This window comes from Canis lupus, chromosome 1 (genome assembly GCF_011100685.1).
Source record: "Canis lupus familiaris isolate Mischka breed German Shepherd chromosome 1, alternate assembly UU_Cfam_GSD_1.0, whole genome shotgun sequence".
NCBI lineage: Eukaryota > Metazoa > Chordata > Mammalia > Carnivora > Canidae > Canis > Canis lupus.
The window spans coordinates 5,601,459-5,624,307 of NC_049222.1; the positions used below are offsets into that span (position 1 = coordinate 5,601,459).

At 35.9% G+C, this 22,849-nt stretch overlaps 1 long non-coding RNA gene across 1 annotated transcript in view; it reads right to left on the bottom strand.

Annotated features, from left to right (window-relative positions):
* LOC111090572 overlaps positions 1-22,629 on the bottom strand; it is a 32,073-nt gene extending 9,444 nt beyond the window's left edge. Inside the window, exon 1 of the long non-coding RNA XR_005353000.1 lies at positions 22,528-22,629. This is a non-coding gene — a long non-coding RNA (uncharacterized LOC111090572). The remainder of the gene's footprint in view (positions 1-22,527) is intronic.
* Between the last annotated feature and the right edge of the window lie 220 nt (positions 22,630-22,849).

A 22,849-nucleotide genomic window follows, 5' to 3' on the forward strand; every position in this document is an offset into this window, starting at 1 on the left:
CAGTCTGATAAACTACCCTGATAGAGAACTTCCAATGACAAGGATTTTGGATTTTTAAATGCAACCAGATTGTATTAGCAGTAAATAATAAGGATATAATGTAAATGCAGAGATAAAAAGATGATTCCATTTTTTAAATTTAAAACAATAAAAAGAAATGCAAATGAAGACAGCTATTTCAAGTAGTTGTAATGTCAAAAGTGAACACAGAGACACATTCCAAAGAGTGTGGGAAAATAAGTCAGCTATTTAGATGTATTTGATTCAGCAAAAGAGAAACCATTTTTCATCTTTAGAAACACTTTTGAGCACTTCAAAAACAATACTTAGATTCAGAAGACAGGTACATTTTCATTACCCTCTGTCATACTTTTTCAGTTACTAATGGGGAGAGGTTTCAAAACTGATTCAACCCTTGAGTCCTTGAGTGTGATACTTAGATTAAGCACTCCACTTCCAGAGGCAGGTTTCTCAGACCCCGGCATGATGGAATTACTTGCTAATATACTTGTTAAATATACAGAGTCCCAAGACCATCTCTGGAGCTGGGGGTCGATGTTGAACAAGGACCTCTGATAATTCTTATGCACATTACATTTTGAGGAATGCTCTTCTACCAAAGACTACGGACATCAGCCAGGTTGGTCTCTGTACACCGTAACAGAATGACTAGAAGATTTAAGATAATCTTGTCCAATTTCCAAGTTCTTGGACTGTTCTTGGCCTGGGCTTCATCATCTGCAAAAGAGCCCTGAGGGACCAAGGAGAGATTTATGGTGCCTCCATGGTTCTAGATGCTCAACATGGAGGGACACGGTTGCAGAAGCTCCAAAGTATTCATTGCCACCCATTTTTCTCCTGTGCAGAGAATGCTACACTGAGTTGTTAAAAGTTATTACTGGTATATGTCTTAGTACTGTTCCAATAGAGCTTAAAAATTTAATGAGAGTAAATCACTCTAATGACTGCTCTAGTGTTTTTATGTGTATGTTTCCACTAATTTATCAGTTTGTTTCCTTAAAGAAAAAGTGGTTTAATTACCCATAACAACACTACATCATTTCAGAAACTTTTGAATATATTTCTTTCTTTTCATTTTGGTATGTGCTTACAAAACTTTGAGTTTTTTTTCTTATATATTAGGAAGGCGAATGGGCAAAGAGAGGGAAGATGGATGGCAAGCTGTAATTTAATCTCAAGGTACTGATAATATCATAAACATCATCACGATGTATGGATTGAATTACAACTTTGTAATCAATCTCTCTCCCTATCTATTATCCACCAGAGAACAAATGGTGGCAGGGGCATCTAAATCAGAGAATGTATCCAGCAACAAGACTGACAAATGAATGTAAACTACTTCTGAAACTTCCCTAAATGAAAGTACCACTTACTGGTAAAAATAAATGAATTTAGGACTTTTCATATTACAATTGGGGCTAAACCCATCAGTTTTCTTTATGAAGACAAAGTAAGGACTTCAGAACTGGCCCTTCTGCTTTAATGAAATAATGTCCAAACTTGAAATTCTGTGAAGCTGTAAAACTAACACTCAGTACTTTGCTTAAACAGGGCTTTGCAATCTGGCACTTTCTGTTGTCACATAAGCCTAAACCACATTAAAAATAAGTGTTTGTTATAGAGTGTGATTCAAAAGAAGATATTACCTTTAAATCGTGGTTTATAAGTTATTGAATGCCCTTATGGGCTTTAGCTCATTACAAGATTTTTGAAAATATTAACTTACAAATATTAGTGTGGGTGTCATATATATCAGGATGTGAGAATAAAACGAATGTACTCCTCTAAGGACAGGTCGGTGTATATGAGGGCCAGGTGTAAAGGTCAGGTTTTGAAAGTTCCAAGGACTTTTTCTAATCCATCACTCCTTACTTTATAGTCACTGTAGAATTATTCTCAGAAGAATCTTTTCACATCATATATTTATAATTATAAATGTGCACCTTTAAAGAACACAGTAATTTCTTAGGAAGAAGTATATTTCTTAGTGCATTATAGGGCACTGTAAAACTGGAACTGGACCCAATTTTAAAACAGCCCTGAAAGACTGTTGAGATGAAATAAAATCAGAGTAATTATTGAAAGTAATTACTTCCGAAGTGAGCAAAAAACCAACAAAACAAAACTTAAAAGTCAGAAGGGAGCATTAGAGCCACGTTGATTACTTTGTGCCTGATTGGTATCATGGACGAGTAAACCATCTGCAGGAAGGTACAAATACTCTTACAGAGGGTTTATCTTCTGGATGTGTATTCTTTTCCCGGATTAGAAGCTACTATAAACTGGAGCATCACTCTTTATTTTTCACTTATTGGACAGAGTTGATCAAATGTTATATAATCACTCCCAGATGTATGCCGTGTTATGTAAATGTATTCAAATGGAGAAAAAGGTAATTCAACGGTCCTTACTAAACAAATATCATAATAAATTATCATAATATCTAGTTAACAAGTTTTAGCATTTTCCATGTGACAGGCATCATTCAAAGGACTTAATATTTTAACTAATTTAATTTAACAACCGTAGGCAATGAGTTCTCATGTTATCCCATTTTACAGAAGAGAAGGAGGTACAGATAAATCAGGGAACTTGCTCAGGGTCACACAAGTGACATGTTGGAGCTGTGATTTAAATGCATAAATCCGTCTATAGAGCCCGTGCTATCCACCACGATGTTCTGCATCTCACAAACTGAGATTAAAACCATTTCTTATATATGGATTCACAAATCAAATGCATACATGCCCCAGGCCCATAGTGTGTATTTGATACTTTGTGATCATTCCAGCAAATATGCTTTGAGACTTGAATTGTGTCTAATTGAAATGTTGTATCATTGGGATTCTCCTGAGAAACAGAACCAAAAGATTTTTTTTTTTATCATTTTTTAAATTTTGGTTCTTAGTTTTTATTTATTTATTTGTATGGGGTTATCCTGCTTGAGCAGGTCTCTGAGCTACTTTGGATTTATGGCTTGACATTTTTCTCTATATTTGACATTTCAGTGCCACTATCTTTTCAATATGTTTCCTGCACATTTTCTTGCTCTTCTCCTTCTGGGACTTACATGTGCACATACATCAGACTTTTCGATATTGTGGCAACACTCTTGGTTTTTCTGGTCCTTGTTTTGTTTTTTTTTTTTTTTAGTTTAGTTTTTTTTTTTTTTTTTTTCCCCTCTTTGGGTCTGGTTTTGGGTATTTTTCTTGATTTCATTGTAAGTTTACTGATCAGGGTAACTTACTCAGCTGGGTCAAGTCCGCTGATGAAACTGTCAAGGAAATTCTTTATCCCTGGTATTTTGTTCCACATTTTCATGTAATTTCTACTTCTCTACTGAAATTCTTCATCTGTTCTGTATATTGTCCATCTGTTCCATTAGATTATTTTACATACTTACAATACTCCTACTGCCCAGTCTGAAAATTTTAACATCTAGGTCACTTCTATAGCTGGGTCAGTTCATGGTTTTGTTTTAACAATTAGTTTTTTTCCCTTGCTTTTTGCAGGATTTTGTCTCATAAATGTTGACTGAATATTGAATGTCACATAAAGAACATCAGTGACTGAGGGAAACGGAAATGCCCAGAAATGAGCATGCTTCTTCATCTTCAAGGCTGTTAGCATTGGTAGTGGTTTTGTGGTTGTGCTTAGCGCATTGTCATCTTCAGGTTCCCCAAACGGGGGGCTGCCACTGGGCTGTGCTTAGGCCAGTAGGCTGTGGCCCTGACAGTTTGTCTAGTGTTGCTGGTCTCCCCACAACTGGTAGCATTTTCCACATGTCTGCACTACGAAAGGGTTTCTCTCCTCTGTGTTCCTACCCATCTTCCATGTGAGGACTTCTGGGGGAGTCTCTTTTGTAGGATCCAGCTTCAGGTCAGGAAGCTACAGCATTTCAACTCCAGGCTTCCTCAGCACCCTGGCCTCTCCTCTCCTCCTGCTACCTCTGAGGGATCTTGTTCAGGGCAGCTCTCCCCCTACTGAATTGCTCTAGAATTCTGGGTACTAGAATCTTTCTGACCCTCCTGCAGTTAGGAGGTGTGATTTCATGATCCTTCCCTGCTTTCCTCATGTGAAAAGTGTTCTTCCTCCAGCCAGACCATTTTACTTGTGATCTCTGGTCAAGAGGCTTTCTCTTTTTTCTTAATAGAAGAAAGTTAGTGGGGCTTTATTCCCTCCTGCTGCTAATCTTGGAGCCCTGGGATTTGCTCTTCCTTTCTTAGCATCTTAAGGCCTTTACTTAAGAGGGAAAAGAATAGGCAGGGAAAGTAGTCACGTGCCTTTACCACAGTGGCCGATTCCTGCACTAATACAGAGGCCCTTTCCATTTGGCCGCCCTGCCCACAGTGGTTTCCCTGAGCCTCCATGGAGTCTAACAGCAGGTGGGATTCCTCTGGGGCTTGGGGGTTTCCATGTTTCTGATGATGCCTCTCTAGTCCATGCTCAGTCTATCAGAATTTATCGAAAATTTAGGTGTATTCTATTCCACTCGTGTGCTGACCATAACTTCCAAGCATTGACCTTTGCATAATCCAGTTTGTGGATCCTATGTCTCTTGGTGGTCATCTGTCTTCCCTTGAATTCTAAGCTATTTGGTTGCTCTAACTCAATGTTTTGATAAGAATAAGAACAATGAAGATTTCTTACCATCTCCCTATTTTTGTATGTCCTTGGCAGAAGTAGACTCTCAAGGCTACATAGAGCCAAACATCAATAAATATTGTTGAACTCTGTCATTTTCCATGCTTTTCCAAATCCATGAATCTTAAGAATAAAGTTGACAAATTGTAGAATGAGCATTTTGTGTTCTATATTGATTAGAATAAATGAAAAAAAAATTAAGATACATGAGGGACTTAGACAAAATCCTCCTTCTTAAAACTAAAGTGTACTTTTACTTTTTTGAAAAAAAAATAGCTTTATCCATATGCCCCAAACTTTTAACCAAATTTATTGGTGATCCAGTGGCTCCCCATGGCATATTCCATCCATAGACCCATCTAACCTATAACCGAACAATGTGCCAAAAGTCACCCAAGCCAGAGCTTAACATATTTATTCCTAAGATTTGTGTCTCAGCGTGGAAATAAATTTAGAGCTAGGTAGCTGAGGAATATAGGTAAATTATTATACTAAAATATATGTCTTCCTGTTTTTGACCTTTAAAGATTTTTATATGTTTTATACATCCATGTCTTCTTTTCTTAACCATTTACAAGATAAGAAATGTATTTCATATTTCATTAAGGTATACATTTATAAGGATTTATGAGGTTCAGAATTAAGGTGACATTATTATGAATAAAATGATGGAAGTATAATTATGGCATAATTACCAACTATTAAAACATAACCTAAATAGCTATGTAAATAAACATAACCATTGTTTCCAATTTTTGTTGAAATCACATTACTAATACATTTTCTATTTTAAATAGCTACTCTTTCCAGGTTTTAACTCAGTTTTATTGGAAAAATAATGGTGACAATTTTAATTGTGGTAAGTACACATTATAGGTATAATCTGGGGATCTGAGAAAGTTGACATAAATTATGATGCTTTATGGCATTAATGATGGGCTCCTACTGGGACTGCAAAGCATACACCCTCATATCTCCACCTAATGGCTAATTCACTCTTTCCTTTTTCCCTCTTTATAAAATTAGCTAGTGGGCCCATAGTAGGGAAGAATGGCTGTTCCTACTCCAAACTTCTAATTTCATTCTAATCGAGTCAGATACATCCTCTGATCTTTACATTAGTAATGCCCAATTAGCAAGGCCTAGAGTAGAAAGTAGAAGAAAAATTGGCAATTCTAGGCCACTCACAGTAAAATCACTTAATCTCATTTATTAGTAGTTTTGCTAACCCACACTAAAATGGATAAATTGGAAGTTATTATGGGGGGAAAAGTGAGTCAGGGGCCACAGTTCCCAGATAACCAGTTTTTGAAGCAAGGTATGTTACTTAAGATAATATAAACTCCTTGCTGCCAGTGACAGTGATTTGTCTGAGCACCCAGAGCAGTGCCTTATACAAAGTTGGAATTCAACAGAAGTTCACCCAGTGAATGCATTAATAATATGACACCCTGAATTTTCCATTCAAAACATAAAGATATTAATATTTTGTCATATTTGTTAAATTATCCATTCATCGTTCATAGATACTCTCTATTGTGTGACAATGTGTAGGGGCTGAAAAGCCCCGATTAATTCTGAGTTTGATGGATATTTGTATAAAACTGCATTTCTAGGTATAGCCTCAGGCCAGGCATCTGAGCCAACATTACCATCATGAGTAAAAGTTAATTCTACTCTCGTATGCCCTAGTTTTAGGTGCCATATCCTCCAGGGAGTGAGACTGGGTATGCAAATACCTAGCTAAACAGAAAACTGATAGCTGATTTCACTGAAATGTAGCATACAGCACCTAAATAACTTTCTCAAATTAAAAAAAAAAAAATTCTTGAAAAAACGGGTTAAAAAAAGCAGTCAGGAGGTTACTGTATTATGCTTCTGAATGCAATTTTTCCTATAAAGTTTATTGCAAAATACTACCCTGATGTAGTTAAATCCTTCCCAATGGCATGAGTTGTCATTTGCCATGTAATCTACTAAAGTAGAAACTTTTACTGGGGGAATAAGAAAAAATAAAAAAAGAGGCAGTTTTTATTTAATCCCACTAACCAACATTATTATAAGATGATAAAAAAGATGGTGGGGGGGGGATTGAATTTCTCAGAAATACTCTAGTAATAAATGGGTCAGAATGGGATGAAAAAGGGGGAAAAAGACAATACCACTCTACTTAAAAAATGAAACAGACGGAAATTCAGCAGGAGTTGTTGTTAATCAAAAAGCACCCACTTTCCAGCCCGGCTGCAAATTTTCATTTGCAGAAAGCTCAAATATCTCTGAAATTGATGCTCTGAATGAAAGGTGTGATTTCAGAGAAAACTTATAGCTGTCCTATTTCTTATGCAAGGGGACAAAAATCTTTTAATTTCTATATTCTGATTCCCCCACCAGATAGGAAGTGACACCTTTATTTACTTAAGATTAAAACAATCATACTTCTTAGCAAAGAATATTCATCTTTCATAAGCTAGTTGCTTTTAAGACATAAAGAACATCTTTTCAATAAAAGAATAACTAATTGGATGTATGCCACATGTATTTTTCCATAAATATGCTGCTAAGTATTTTCTACCTCATACAATATGCATTCAAGTTATCTTGTAGACACAATTTATTTTAAAGGGAGACTCCTGATTAGAATTCATAATTGTTTGCCAGTAAAATGAAAGTTGTATGTTAACTAAAAATTTACCTAAGCTGTTACTTCAAAAGTCAAATGAATAATTATCCAAAGATTAAAAATAACGCATAAACATCTCACTGTGAACATAGGGGTGCAAGAAATGTCCTGTCTTCTTTGGTTCCACAGTCTAACTAGAATAGATAAGATGACAACAGATTTTATATATATATCAGATATATATATATATATATATATATATATATATATATATATATATCAAGTTAAGAAAATATAGTTTCACGCTTAGTAATGTATTTCTGAGGAAGTGCTGTCATCCCAACATTTAGTGTTATTGAATTTATTTAAATTCAAATTGCACTTCAAAACTCAGTACATTTACTTTTCCCCTGCTTTAGTGAGGTGTAATTGACAAATAAAAATTGTATCTATTTAACTTGTATAATATAATGTTTTGAATGAACTATGTATACATTCTAAAGTTTTCACCACTAGCCAACCTAATTAACATATCCATCATTTCACACTACTATTTTCACCCTCCTTTCCTCCCTTCCTTTCTCCCTTCCTTCCTTCCTCCCTCCCTCCTTCCCTCCATTTCTTCCTTCCATGGTGAGAACACTTCAGATCTAACCAAGTTTCAAGTATATGATACAGTATTGTTAACTTGTTGCCATGGTAGAGTTTCCATCTCCAGAATTCATTTATTTTGCATAACTAAAAATGTTGTACCCTTTAACCAACATCTCCTCATTTCCCCCACCCCCTGCTCCAGGCCACTACCATTCAACTCTCTGCTTTTATGAATTCAATTCAATGCTTTAGATCTACATACAAGGGTGATTATGCATCATTTATCTTTCTGTGCCTGGCTTGTCAATTGGCATCCTGTCTTCCAGTTTCATCCATGTTATTACCAATGGTAGGATTTCCTTCTTTTTTTTCTAAGGTTGAATAATATTCCACTATATATAATGAAAATTTATTAAATTTATAAATATATATTCCTTATCCAGACATCTATTGATGGGCTTTTAGGTTGTTTCCATATTTTGGCTATAGTGAATAATACTGCAATGAATAGAACACAGCTTGTCAAGATCTTGATTGCAGATAAATTATAAGAGACTTTATAGTTAGAATAAACTGAGGGTTGCTGGAGGAGAGGTGGATGGGGGGAATGGGCTAAATGGGTGACGGGTATTAAAGAGGGTACTTGTTGGGATGAGCACCCAGTATTGTATGTAAGTGATGAATCACTAAATTCTAGTCCTGAAACAAGTACTATGCTATATGATAACAACTTGAATTTAAATTTTAAAAAAAGATCTTGATTTCATTTCCTTTGTTTCATTCCCTTTGGATATATACTCAGAAGTGGGATTGCAGGAAGATATAGTAGTTCTATGTGTAATTTTTTGAGAAACTGCAACACTGTTTTCCATAGTAGCTGCACCAATTTACATTTCCACCAACAGTGCACAAGAATTCCTTCTCCATATTCTCACCGACACTTGTTATCTTTTTTTTTTAAGATTTTATTTATTTGAGATAGAGAAAGAGTGCAAGTGGGGGCTAGGGGAGAGGGACAAGCTAACTGTTCTGAGCACAGAGCCCAAATTGGGGCTTGATCTCATGACCCTGAGATATGACCTGAGCCAAAATCAAGAGTTGGAGGCCTAACTAACTGAGCCACCTAGGCACCCCGACATATGTTATCTTTTGTCTTTCTGATAATAGCCATTTTAACAGGTGTGGATGATATCTCACTTTGGTTTGATTTGTATTTTCCAGATGATTAGTGAAGTTGAGAACTTTTTCATATACCTGTTGGCCATTTGTATATATTCTTTGGTGAAATATCTATTCATTTTTCTTTAATCAAAGTCTTACTACATTTGTTTCCAATTCAAAAAGTGCTCTTAATAGTTCAGGCTAGGGTGCCTGGGTGGATCTGTTGGTTAAGCATCTGCCTTGGGCTCAAGTTGTGGTCCCAGGATCCTGGGATGGAGTCCTGCATTGGGCTCCCTGCTCACTGGGGAGCCTGCCTCTCCCTCTGTGCCCCCAACCCCCACTTGTGCTCTCTCTCTCTCTCTTGCTTTCTCTTAAATAAATAAATAAAATCTTAAAAAAAAAAACCCTTAAAAAATAGGTTAGGGCCTCTCAGAAGATGTTGCACTAACAATCAATGGTGAAAAACTAAGAAATGCCTTTGTGACAAAATAATTATATCTGTTTAAACTTTTTTCCAACCTCAGTTCTATCTATGGCAATTAATTTCCACATTCTTTAACAATAATGCTACCCTTATTAAAACACTGAAGAAAACCTGTATATAGAAAAAACATATATTGGTATGTTTTCTCCAAATTTATATGTAGATGAACACTGGTTAGAAAACATTTTAAAAACTCATACATCTTAAAGATTAAGAAGTAAAAGCTATGCTCATTGTCTTAGCTATAAAACACCATGTTTTAAGTTCTTCTGTTAGGTTCTTCAGGCTTTAGGAAATCAAAATTAACATGCTTTTCTTTTCTTTCTTAGTTCTGGCTGCTTTGGCTGTCTGAGTGGGATCCTTTGATGTTGCAGGAATGTAAGTTTCAGATGTAACTCTTATTCCTACTTGGAACATCTACCTTCAAAAATTCCATTAATACACACACACACACACACACACTTTAGAAACTTGAAAGTTTAAAGAAAAAGGAATCACAATATTGTATTTACACTTCAGAAAGAACACTAAGGGTGATCCATTTTATAACCCATATCTTTATTTTGTAGTATTTCATCTTTTCCTCAATTCTCTTGTTTATGAGAACTGCTTAGCAGGCTCATCTATAACAAATCCTGAAAACTCTGCTAGACACCCAGCCCCAGGATCATGTAAAGTTCTGATAAAACTGAATGAAATCTTAGACTGCTTCAGAATTGATGTAATGGCACAAGATCACTCCTCTAATGTAGCTTCAGAACTCAAGACCCTCGCCTGGGCCAGACAGAAGTGGACCTCTTGGTATATTTCTGGCTTCAAATGGGTTATCTTAGATCTTTTATAGAATAAAATTATGCTAACAAGTCATTTTGCTGTCTATACACAAAGCTCGATAGTCACATAAGAACATTGTAGAAATTGAAAAATAATCCAGTGGTGGAACATAGAATATAAACTTCAGAAGTTTAACTGCAATGTGCTCTCCTAAAACTTGATTATATTCTGTGCTCATAGGTGTCAATGTATAATTAATTTTATACATGGTTTTGCTTCAGTTGTCCTGTGATCATTTGATCCAATGTTCCAAACTTTCGTCAAAGAATTATCTTTCTTCTCGGCTCTGCTACATTAATACTCTGAGTTCATTGAGTTTAGGGTGGTCAGATAAAATAAAGGAAATCTGGTTAACTTTAAATTTCAGAATTACATATGGTGGAACTATGACCCAAACACTGGGTGGGCTATCCTTGAAATATTTGGACATACATATACCAAAAATTAATCTGAAATTCTATGTCACATGCTTCTATTTGCCAAATCTGGCTACCTTCACTGAGGCACACCATATTCTGGTATCCTCTACTGTAACCCCACTGCTTCTTACTCCACATTTACCCTTGTGTTGGGTACGTGACATTAGTTGCAAAATGTTGGATTGCTTGGGGCAACTGCCATAGGTACGCTAGAAATTATATCTTTCTACTATAGTTTTTTCTGAAATTGAAGCAGAGATTCTATCTTTCCCTTTGTCCACGAGAAGAACCATCCTGCCATGGTGCCAAATTCAGGGCCTCCTCCTATATATAGCCTGTGGTGAGTTGGTATATTTACCATCCATTACTACTGACAGTTTTACCACACTTGATAGAATATTTAATAAAAAGGACATTTGATCATACATATTTTTCATCAGGTTTATAATGCTTTTCTCCTTATTGAACATGAGGGCAAATGGATACATGATTAGTAATTTTCAACAACAAGCTGATATCCCTAAGGGCCTGATTCATGTTAAAATCTGGATAGATTGAAACTCAAGAATATGTCCTCAACTTTTCTTCTGGTGTGAATAGTTTTTATTTACCAGCCTTGAAATTGTAAGTATAACCAAGAAACTGACATCATGCTGCACATTTGGATGCATTTTTACCTATGTTTTGTTTAATTCATAAAACTATCCTAGTGAATTAAGTAAGTAGTGCTTAGTATACAGAAGAGTTAATTTTATTTCTTAAATTGAGAAGTTCATGCCTCCTGGCTTTGCTCAAATTCTGTGTTGGTATTCACTTGGAAAAAGCAACCGTAGCTGAGCAAATAAGATGAAAAAAGCAGTGTTAAACTTGTCAGCACAAGGACAGTTCTGACATGAAAAGCACATATTGACTTTTACTCTGTTAGTACATTAGAATTAACATGACACAGTGTTTCTTACCTTACATTTACCCTCATGTAGGGTTATATGAAATTTGTTGCAAAATGTTAAAGATTAATAGGGCAAAATTATGGAAAGATTTCATTTCACAAGGCTTTCTTTTTTTAAAGCAGTTTCAGAATTCATAGCAAAATTGAGAGGAAAGTACAGTGACTTCCTTGTATCTCCTGCTCCACACATGCACAGTCTCCCCTGTGATCAACATCATTCACTAGGTAAGACATTTGCTGCAACTGAATCTACAATGCCAAATCATGATCACCCTGAATCCGTAGCTTACCTTAGGGCTCACTTTCACTGTTGCATATTCTATGGATTTGGGCAAAATGTATAATGACATGTAAATAAATATCCTGATAATATACAGAGTGCTTTTTCCACCCTAAAAATCCTTTGTTCTCTGCCTATTCATCCCTCTTTGATATCCAACCTTTGGCTAGCACTGATCTTTTCACTGTCTCCATACTTTTGTCTTTTCCAGAATGTCATACACATGTACCATATGTCATGGCATGTCATGTAGCCTCTTCAAGTGGCTCCTTTCATGTAGGAATATCCATTTAAAGATACTTCCATGTGTCTTACGGCTTACTAGCTCATTTGTTTAGCACTGAATAATATTCCATTGTCAGTATGTATGATAATTTATTTATCCATTCATCTACTGAAGGATATCGTTGTTGCTTCTACATTTTGGCAATCACGAATAAAGCTGCTATAAACATCTACATGCAGGTTTTTATGTGGATACAAATTTTCAGCTCCTTAGGTAAATACCAGGAAGCATTATTGTTGGATCATATGATAAGAGTATATTCAGTTTTGTAAGAAAGCATCAAACTCTTCCAGAATGGTTATACCATTTTGCATCCCCACCAGCAACGAATGAGAATTTCTGTTGCTCCACATCCTCAACAGCATTTGGTGTTGTCAATGTTCTGGGTTTTGAACGTCTAATAGGTGTGTAGTGCTATCTCATTGTTCTTTTAATTTGCATTTCCCTGATGACATATGATGTGGAGCATATTTTCATATGCTATTTGCCATCTGTCTGTCTTCCTTGATGAGGGGTCTGTTATGTTTGGCTCACTTTTTAGTCAGGTTATTTATCTTCTTATTGTTGAGTTTTAAGAATTCTTTGTATATTTTGGGTAGCAGTTCTTAATAACATGTGTCTTTCGCAAATACTTTTTCCCAGTCTGTGGCTTGATTTTTCAATCTCTTGATTTTGTCTTTTCTGGTTCAACCATTTTCTCCACATAAACTCATATGGCAGAAGGGGCAAGACAGCATGAATCCCATTCATGAAGGCACTTTCTTCATGAGGTAATTACTTCTCAAAGGCCCCATTTCCTAATGCCATCACACTGAGCACTAGGATTTGAGATAAACTACAGAATGGCTTGGGTATTGCCATTCTTTCTTGAAAGGTGTTAAGTACCCCAACATGTCATTCTCTAGTCAAACCAGCCAAAGCTCTAATGGCTCTTCCAGTGTCTGTCCATAGCCACCATGCATTTCCCTCTTTTTAAGGCTCAGTGTAAGTGTATATCTCTGTGACTATTGCCTGATAGAAGTTGGAATATCCTGCCCACTCAGGAAAAAAAAATTCAGTACTAATCATTACAGTGTGGTGAACCTGAGGTTACTGGCCAGATTAACTAGAAAGTCCTCCCACCCAGAGGTAAGGCAGCAACAGCCAGCGCATCAGTTGGACAGCAGTTTTTTAAACTCCTTTGGGGCTATTTAAACTGTAAGTATCTCCTCAATTTCTCCTGACTAATAGTCAATACACCGAAAGATCATTTATTGCCAGGTTGACCATCCAGTTTGATGGTCCCCATGGACGGATTCCCATGGTCTTCCTGCAAATCCCATAAATCAGCTCATAATAACCTCATCCTGTCTTTTTCAGGAAGCCATGTCTTTGTCACCATTCTATCTGATGTTTTTTTTTTTTTTTTTTTAATTTTTATTTATTTATGATAGTCACAGAGAGAGAGAGGCGCAGAGACACAGGCAGAGGGAGAAGCAGGCTCCATGCACCGGGAGCCCGATGTGGGATTCGATCCCGGGTCTCCAGGATCGCACCCTGGGCCAAAGGCAGGCACCAAACCGCTGTGCCACCCAGGGATCCCCATTCTATCTGATGTTAATTACACTAAAAGAAGTTGCTATTTAAATGAATTCTTTAGTGAAGTTTTGGTAAAACCGTCTTTCTAATCTGCTTCTTCAAGTACAACTGTTTTAGTTGTAGTTTTTGTTTTTGCCTGTATCAGGGATACATAAACTTGAAATATATCTGTAGATGTTCTTAAAGATCATCTCCCTGAATTGAAAAAATACATTTCAAAACTTTGAGAATTATGTCACATTAAGTACATCTTATCACATTGACTTCTTTGAGAAGAAAATGATATGAAACTCTTGGTCTTGCCACATTTCTGAAAAGTGAGGTACATTTGGAGCCATTATCAATATTATTGTAAGTAATATATTGTTCTTAACAGAATGGGTGAATATGATGACTAGCCAAATCAACGTCCTATTGTGTAGGTGCTGACTGCTGAAAAGAACATTAGTGAGTTCTTCCCTCAGAGTGGGGACACTTTGTCAAAGATGGTGCACACATCATAATATGAGGTACTGAGAAGTGCTAGGAGAGGACAGAAATGTAATTTTCAGCTCATCATCTGTCCACTGCTACTTTGGGATATAATCTCTGTTTCTCCCTCTTCAGCTTGCTTTCCTACAGGAGACTTAGGGTCTTTCAGGATGTGGCTCAGCCAAACAAAACCTCTTCTCCTGAAATGGTTATGTGAGTAAGGAAAAAGTGCAGGAGCGAGATGTTCCCAAGATCATTTCCTGTCATTGTCTTTGGCTCACTTTGCTATAATGTTCTGCTATTGACAGATGATTGCAGATCTGTTATAAATGTCCGTGCTTTAGTTAAATGTGATCTGGGGGTATTCAGTGTCTCCTTTGTGAAATGACTGTCTGATGTGTGTGCCTCTAACCCCAGCTTAAAACCATCAAAAGGAGAAAATCACAGAAACTGCCCACTTTTCCCATTTATTCTGTGAAGTTGTGTTCAAGTGGAACATGAAATTGGCTGGGGGGAAACAAGGTCTTTTAAAGATCTCCTCTCTGTCTTCTGTATGAACATATCACCATTTGAAATAAAAAAGGACAGAGTTATAAATATGATACTCTAAGAATACTGAAGAGCCAAGTCAGCCAGTTGTCTTTGCAGACAAGAAATAGCATTATTATTGTCTTGTTGTTTCCTAAAAATATAGTCAACCTACAAAGAGCAGTCTGCAGCAATAGACAGGTATGAATGATGCTTATATTTGAAGAAAGATTGAGTGGGGAAGACATTGTAATCTTCTCAGGGCCTTTTCAAACTATGAATCCACTTACCCGAAGTTCCTATTATTTGTACTTGTAGCTGTGAGCCATTGCTGTGGATGAGGGGTGTGAATAATATATCAAGTATTATTATATTTGAAAACATTGAAGTCTTTGTGAAGAATGTATAATTTGAATTAGGGGTTCTCAAATTACCAGTTTGGTGGTGGGTTTGGGGGTCGGGGAGCTCATGTCAGAATCACCTGGGAATTTCTTTTAAAATTGCAAACGTCCAGTCTTGACTCTAAACCTTTTGAAACAGAATACCTAAAGGTGAACCTTGTCATGTTTGTTTGCAGATCATACTTCTCTTAAAAAGTATTTGTTAAATTTAAGAAAAAAAAAAAGATTTACCTAAAAAAGTCATGTGTCAGAAATATAATGAATGTCTGCTTCAACCAATGGTGAGCTGGGAAAACTAAAAACAGGTGCAACTCTATATGAAACACAGTAAACTTCTAAAAGTTTCTATAAGCTAATAAGAAAGGGAGGAAGAAGCACCAAAAGATGTCAAGAAGAGGAGAGCCACACAGGTAAAATGAGAACTCAAAGCAACTTTGCTGAGGGCACTGGCCTGTGAGTAGAGGTGTTTGGTGGTTTAGTTGGGAAGATGGTGAGTGAAATCTTGGGTCCCATCCAAGTGGAAAAGCTAATAAGCAGCACTCCCGCCTTTCCATATGACACCCCAAGGTACATGCTTTGGGTAAGGGCAAACTGGAGTTGAATGTTTTACAGGGTTTTGAGCATTGTTTTGTGCACCTTGGAAAGTCTTTGGAAAACCTCAAATCTTGAACAGGGCTTAGAGTTGTCCTGAAATAATATCCCTAAGGAATCAATAATAGCAAATTCAAAATACAAAGTAGAGCCTCACATTATTTCCACAAATATTTCTTTTGTAATTTTGTCTGACACAGGAAAAACTAACTAGACACATAAGAATCATTGAGTGAGGATCAGCAAAAATAAAGAAATAGATTTACAAAGAGTGTGTTAAGAGAAATTAAATGTGATTTTGAATATATATAAGTAGAAAATTATAAAAGGAGACAATGCAGATTAAATAAATTTCAAATAAAACTGAAGAAGGAATGCAAATTTCTGATGAAAACTCCATAAAGGAGTTTAAAAACTTATTAAACATGGCTGAAAAAAGAATTAGTGAGACATAAGCTAGATCAAAAGGAATTTCCCAGGGAACAAAGGAAAAGACAAAATAATGAAAAATTAAGGAAGCTGGGATGAGGGACATAGAGATGAAAGAATATCCAGTATTATTTTCATGAAAGTCCAAGGGTGAATAAGAATAGATGGGAACTTTGCTCTGAAGCCAATACTAAAAAGTCTACTTCAGATGGATGAAATTTGATTTGGTAATAACTCTGGCTGAAAAAACAAAAAAATTAAAAAGAAAGTGACAGATGGATAAGTCTAAAGTAATTTAACCGCATGAAATAACACTTTGTGGTATTTAACAAATATTGAATTAAAATACACACCCCAGGGGTGCCTGGGTGGCTCAATCTGTTGAGCATCCAACTCTTAATTTTGGCTCAGATCATGATCTCAGGGTCCTGGGATGGAGCCGTGTGTCAGGCTCTGCCCTCAGCTTAGGATTCTCTCACCCTCTCCTTCTGCCCCTCAACCTGTTTGGGCTCTAAGTAAATAAATAAATAAATGAGATTTTTAAAAAGTAAATAAAATAAAATACATCGCACTAGTAGTAGGTAAGTTAGAAGGAGATAAATCGATTAGTGTTTTCAGTTTCTTGTATTATCTTGGGAAAGGTACAGATATCGGTTAACATTAAATTTTGATAAGTCGAATAGCAGTCTATAGCTTATGTAATAGAAACAAGCATGTATAACTTTCAAACAAGAGAGTGAATAAGTACAAATATAGTAATTTTTTAAAAGATGTGAAAGAAGGTAAGGAAGGAGAGAGACAAGATACACAAAACAAGTGGCATATACTGGCTTTAGAAAACTTGCTATAAATTATTTATAAGTGATCTCTCTAAAACACAAGGATACACAGAGGCTAAAAGTAAAGTGGTAAAACAAGACATGCCAAGAAAATGCTAAGCAAGAAAGCTAGTGTAGATATATCACTAGCTGATAAAATTGGCTTTAAGGCAAAAAGATTACGAGACATAAAAATATGTCACTATGTAATGAAAAAAGATACATCTTCACCAGAAATATAAAGCAGTTTTAATACCTTATTCTTCTAATCATATAGTCTCAAAATATAAAAAGTAAAAATTTATAGGACAACAAGGGAAAAATAAACCACTCTTAAACTGTGGTTGGAGATATTACCACACATCCAAACTGAGAAAACCAGTGGAGAGAAGCTTTCAGTGAGAACACAGACATTTGAAACAATAAAATTAGTGAATTTGATCATCTGAATGAACATATATGGAAAACTACCACCCTGCAGACTGTGTATGTTTTTCTAACACGTGTAATATTTATAAATTTTCATGCTATATGGAGTCCGGAATGGCAGCAAAATATTGGCTGACCTTTATAACAAGGCCACATGTCAAATGATAGGGAAGAGAAAGGAGTAGTACCACTTTTTAAGCTTTTGTAGTAATGATATCAGAGATGAATTTTCTAATATCAAAACACTTGTTGTCTTGGAGAAGTTGCATGTATTATGACCTTGTTCCTCTTAAAAGACCGAGTACATTCTTGAGTAGCTATGACTTTTATCTCAAGTACACATAGACACCATGCTGCTGAGGATCTCATGGCCATTCTCCTAGCATGGAATATGTACCTATGCGCGCGCACACACACACACACACAAACACGCTTACAAACATCACATAGTATAACGTTATCTTCTTATCTCAGACTCAGAAATAGTTTTCACTATTTCTCTTTTAACACAGTTTTAATGATTGTGTTTGATTGCTCACTCCGATCACTAATCATCCAAAGAATGATCTTGTAGGATGGAGCTCTTTGCGAACATACTTTCACCACTTTTTATATTTAAGTAATGGCTACTGATCATGATGCCCTTATACCACTTCCTCTGATGTTTCTCATTTGAAACTCTGATAGCATCTGGCCCATGTACAAACTCTGCGTAGAAGTCAGTAAGGGTGTGGCAACAAAAAGTTAAGGTGTTGAATTGTGTTGACAGATGGTTTGGATTTTCAATTATAGAAAGCAAGGAACTAATGAATGGAGAAGGTATAAATAAAAGGTTACTGGATACAAATATATTTTTCAGAAATTGTTGCTTCTAATAATAGTGTGAATACACGAACATGAATAAGATAGAAAGATAATTCAAGCAAAAGCCATTTTTTCCCCCTTGTAGCATACTTTGGAAGTTGAAAGTGACATTTAGACGTTGAAAGTGATATTTTCCTCTAGGAAACTTCTAAAGAGTTTGAAATATTTTCCTCCTGGAAGAAATTTCTTCCTTAAGACCTAGAGTTTTTTCCTTTCTAAGAAATACTGGTAGTAGTTCCTACTTTCAGTTAAATCAATTCAGGCCAAGACTCTCCTATTCCCTTTTCCCCCTCCCACTCTTTTTCTTCTTCTTTCATTATGTGTCAAGCCTAACCATTATAAGCTTTATGGTCACCTGATTCATTGTTATAGTTTGATCCAAATGTTCCTATAATCAAGGAGTAAACCCCATTATTCTATTCATGGAAATTATACTTCTGCACAGGTAGAGAAAAGGAAAGTTGGGGATTGAGTAACCTTTGGGGTTAGCAGGTGATTTTCAAAGATCATGCCATAGAAGGATCCTTCAATTTGTCTTCAAGGTAATGCTTCTAGAAAGCTCTGACTAAGCAAGTCAACTTCTCTGAGTCAGTAATAGTCTCTCATTTTGCAAAACAGCCTTGAAAGAAATTTTACAGGTTGAGGATTTACAAAGAAGGGACTTGGGAGAGACCAGGGACTAAGGAAAGAGCAGAGGGTTCTACATCAGAACATCAGGGTTTGAACTCTGTCTTGTAGATTATATGTGTTTGGGGTAACACCTAACCTCATTGCACCTCATTTTTTTTTAATCTGTAAAAGTAATAATCTACAGGAGAATAAATCTAAGATAGTGTGTGTACAGGCACTGTATAAATAGTGGAAATTTTTATGAGAATGTTCTGAGTGATAAATTCCTCTTTCTTGTTAGCCAATCTTTCTTTAGTGCTCATAGTTCTTTGTACATACATCAAATATTGCTTCTGTCTTTTGATAGAAACAAAGATAATGGTATCTACCACAAAGGGGCTCTGTGATGATTAAATGGGGAAAAAAAGTAAAACTCTGCCCCATGATCCTGGCATATGGCCAGTGATCATCAAATTCTAGGAATGGTGAATGCTGCTTCCTGCTACTATTATAGTTATGACACATATTTTTGTTATTTACACATTTCTGTTTGTGTGTCTTGCTCTGTGGAGACAGATACCATGCGTCATTCAGGAGTGTTGGTGAACCTTATTTTGAGTTCTGGGGCAAGTCTCAATTCTTTCAGTTATGGTTTATGGCTTATTGTGTCCTAAGCAAGAATAACCTTCCCTAGGAGGAATCGGAATTGCTGGGACAGAATGCAGTAGTTATAATAATTGGCAGGCCCCAGATTTGCTGAGTGTATCCAAGCCACATGGCCCATCTCCAGGCACCGTGCAGTTCAAGATGTTCAATATTTTAGCCATGCAGGAGAAGCGGGTGGCAGGATGATAGAGCCCAGTGCTTAATTGTTTTTATATTCTTATTTGAATGCAAGCTGAGTTTCAAAGATAGACATCCTTTCATATCAACAAAGGACAGATTTCACGGACAAAAATGAATGCTAAAACCACCACCTTAGAGAATCATTGCATTGCAAATGCTTCATTGATGCTTGATTCTGTTTTCTATCAGCTGTGGAACATTTACAAAAGCATGGGGGTCATAATATAATGTTTTGGCAGAATGCTATCTATCATCTCCTCCAGGGACAAGATGCCAGTGAACACAGTAGATTCTACTTTAAGCTACACACAGAGGCCAAATTAGTCACACTGCATTTGGAGGCAAGTTTTAGTGAGAACGTTCTTATTCAATGTTGATACACAGAAAGAATGTAACCACAGAGATATTTTTGCTTGACTATAAATCACTCCTACAAAGCCAATCTGACCTACAATTCTAAGATTTCACATTAGTCCCGTCAGGCAAAAAAAAAAAAAAAAAAAGCTTTAATATCAAGTTTAATAAACATATCAATACTAAATTTTAAGGTGGTGTTATATATTTGCTTGTATTATAAACAGAGGCTCATATGTAAGCTCACACGTGCATACATGCACATTTTAATTTTCTGCATTATGCCAGAATGATTCATTCTGCCACCAAAGAATTTATCTCCTAGATAGAAAAAGAAATGAAGAAAGAAAAGAAAGAATGAAGAGAGAAAAAGAAAAAACAATTGCTTACACAGTAAAATGAGAAAATAAGAGGTAAAACTCAGGTTTGAATAGTACAATGTTTTAAATAAGGCTTGTTTTTAAGCTAACATATGTATATGCCGCAGAGAGATATTCTGAAATGCATACATATCCAATGATGCATCAATTGATCAAATGGAAGCATCAAGTCTCAAGAAACAGTACTTTTGTTTTGCTCTCTCTGTTAAAATGTTTTCCTTTTTGTTAAAGATGAATGAACTGCTATAGGATTATTTTAACTCTAAATAATCCTGTAAAACAACATAATATGGGTTATCATGGTGGACTGCAATAATAGGCTCAGATCTGTTATTAAGTACTGAACAATTAATTCAGTACTCTAAAAAGACCAGGGAGACATTGTTTGGCCACATATAATTATAATTAATATATTTATTGAGGACCATAATGTTTTATGAGCTAGAGCTATTGAGATGCTTTTGTAATTATGACCCCCCCCAAATCCCTACAACTGCCTGTGTTTTTAAAAATAAAATTTCTCTTTTCCCACTGTCCTTAAAGATATACTCCAGCAGAATGGGTATGAGACTTGTAACAATCATTTTTAAGAAGCTAACCAGGTGATTATGGCCATCAACCCCAGTTTAAGGAGTCATAGTTCAAATACAATAAAAACTGTTCTTTATGTACATAGTATTTTTCTGTTAGCATTGACTTTTTATACAGTCCCTCTGGGAGCAAGAATCCTTCAGTCACTTAGTGTCACTGGGTGTTATTCAAACCTGTTCTAAATTTTTCCAAGCTTCACTCAGAGAAAAAATGGTACCAACAAAGTACAGCTGATCCTCATTTCACAGATTCTGTATTTGTGAAATTGCTTCCTTGAGAAAATTTATTCGTAGCCCCCAAATCAGTACTGGTGGTGCTTTTATGATCATTTTTGGGCAGGTGTAGAGTGGTAAAAAATTTGAGTCACCCAACACATACCTTCATAGCAGGGAGTGCACACAGCTACACCCTGCCTCTTGCTTCAGCTCTTACACTGTAAACACATGTCCTTTTCTTGGTTTATTTAGCTTTACTTTTTCTCATTTTTGTGCTTCTGGTTGGTGATATGCACTTAAAATGGCACCCAAATGTTCTGCTGAAGTGCCGTCTAGTGTCCCCAAGCTAAGAAGCCTGGCTTGTCACTCGTAAAGAAAATGCACATATCAGAGAAGCTTGCTTCAGGCATGAGTTATAGTGTTTTTTATCAGGAGCTCAACCTTCATGAACCAACAATATCTATTATAAAGGTTTCTTTAAACAAGAACATATATAAAACAAGTTTATATATTGATTTATAGAGAAAATGAGCAGAAGCTCTCAGGAACGAAACCTTACATTTCCCTTGGGAGTGATGGTTCAAGATTCACTAATTCAGTGTTCATGACTAATGAAAATCAACTGCATATGTCAAATAAACTTACTTCATATCTTAAGTTCATCTAAATATAATTTAATGGTTTGCTGGTGATTCTTAGAGACACGCCAGTATTCAAGAAACACAGTCCAAAGAGAAATTTATATAAAACTCTAATTTGCACTTGAATAAATGTGTATTTTCATCTGTAACAACTGTGCATGTACAACTTTAAATTCATCTTATTTAAGCAAGAACAGTATTTTATTTTTATAACTAGAGTAATAATCGTTATCATCAAATGGTAACAATATTTGTTGAAAAATTGCTAGGTATTCAGGATAATATATAACAATATAATAGATTTTTCCATTTAATCTTTGCAACAGTTGTGGACATTATTATTAATCCCATTGTGCAGGTGAGCACATTAAAACAAGAGGTTTGGAGATTTGGCCCAGGCACACTACTAGTGAAAGACAGGTCTAGAGTTATATATGCATTATTTAAAAATACACACATATATTAAGTAGTATATTGGAATACTTACTTGTTCGATGCCTGTCACCTTAGTAGACTGGAATCCCAATGAAAGAGAATCTCTAATTTTCCTTGTTATGTTGGCTTCCTTGGGGTCTTGTGTAAAACCTGGTGGACAAATACTCAGTATGGAATCACACTCATACTTGGCTGTGTGTTGTGTCTAAAGCAGAGTTTTAGCCCATTATAAGTGCTCAGTGTTACCTTATTGTCACAAAGATAAATAAATCCTAGGAGCATTATACAATGAGAAGAGTATGTAGTCATTTCTCTGGCAATAAATAGCATTGTCAATACTGCAACCAATCACTGAATCAGTCAGTCATGTATTT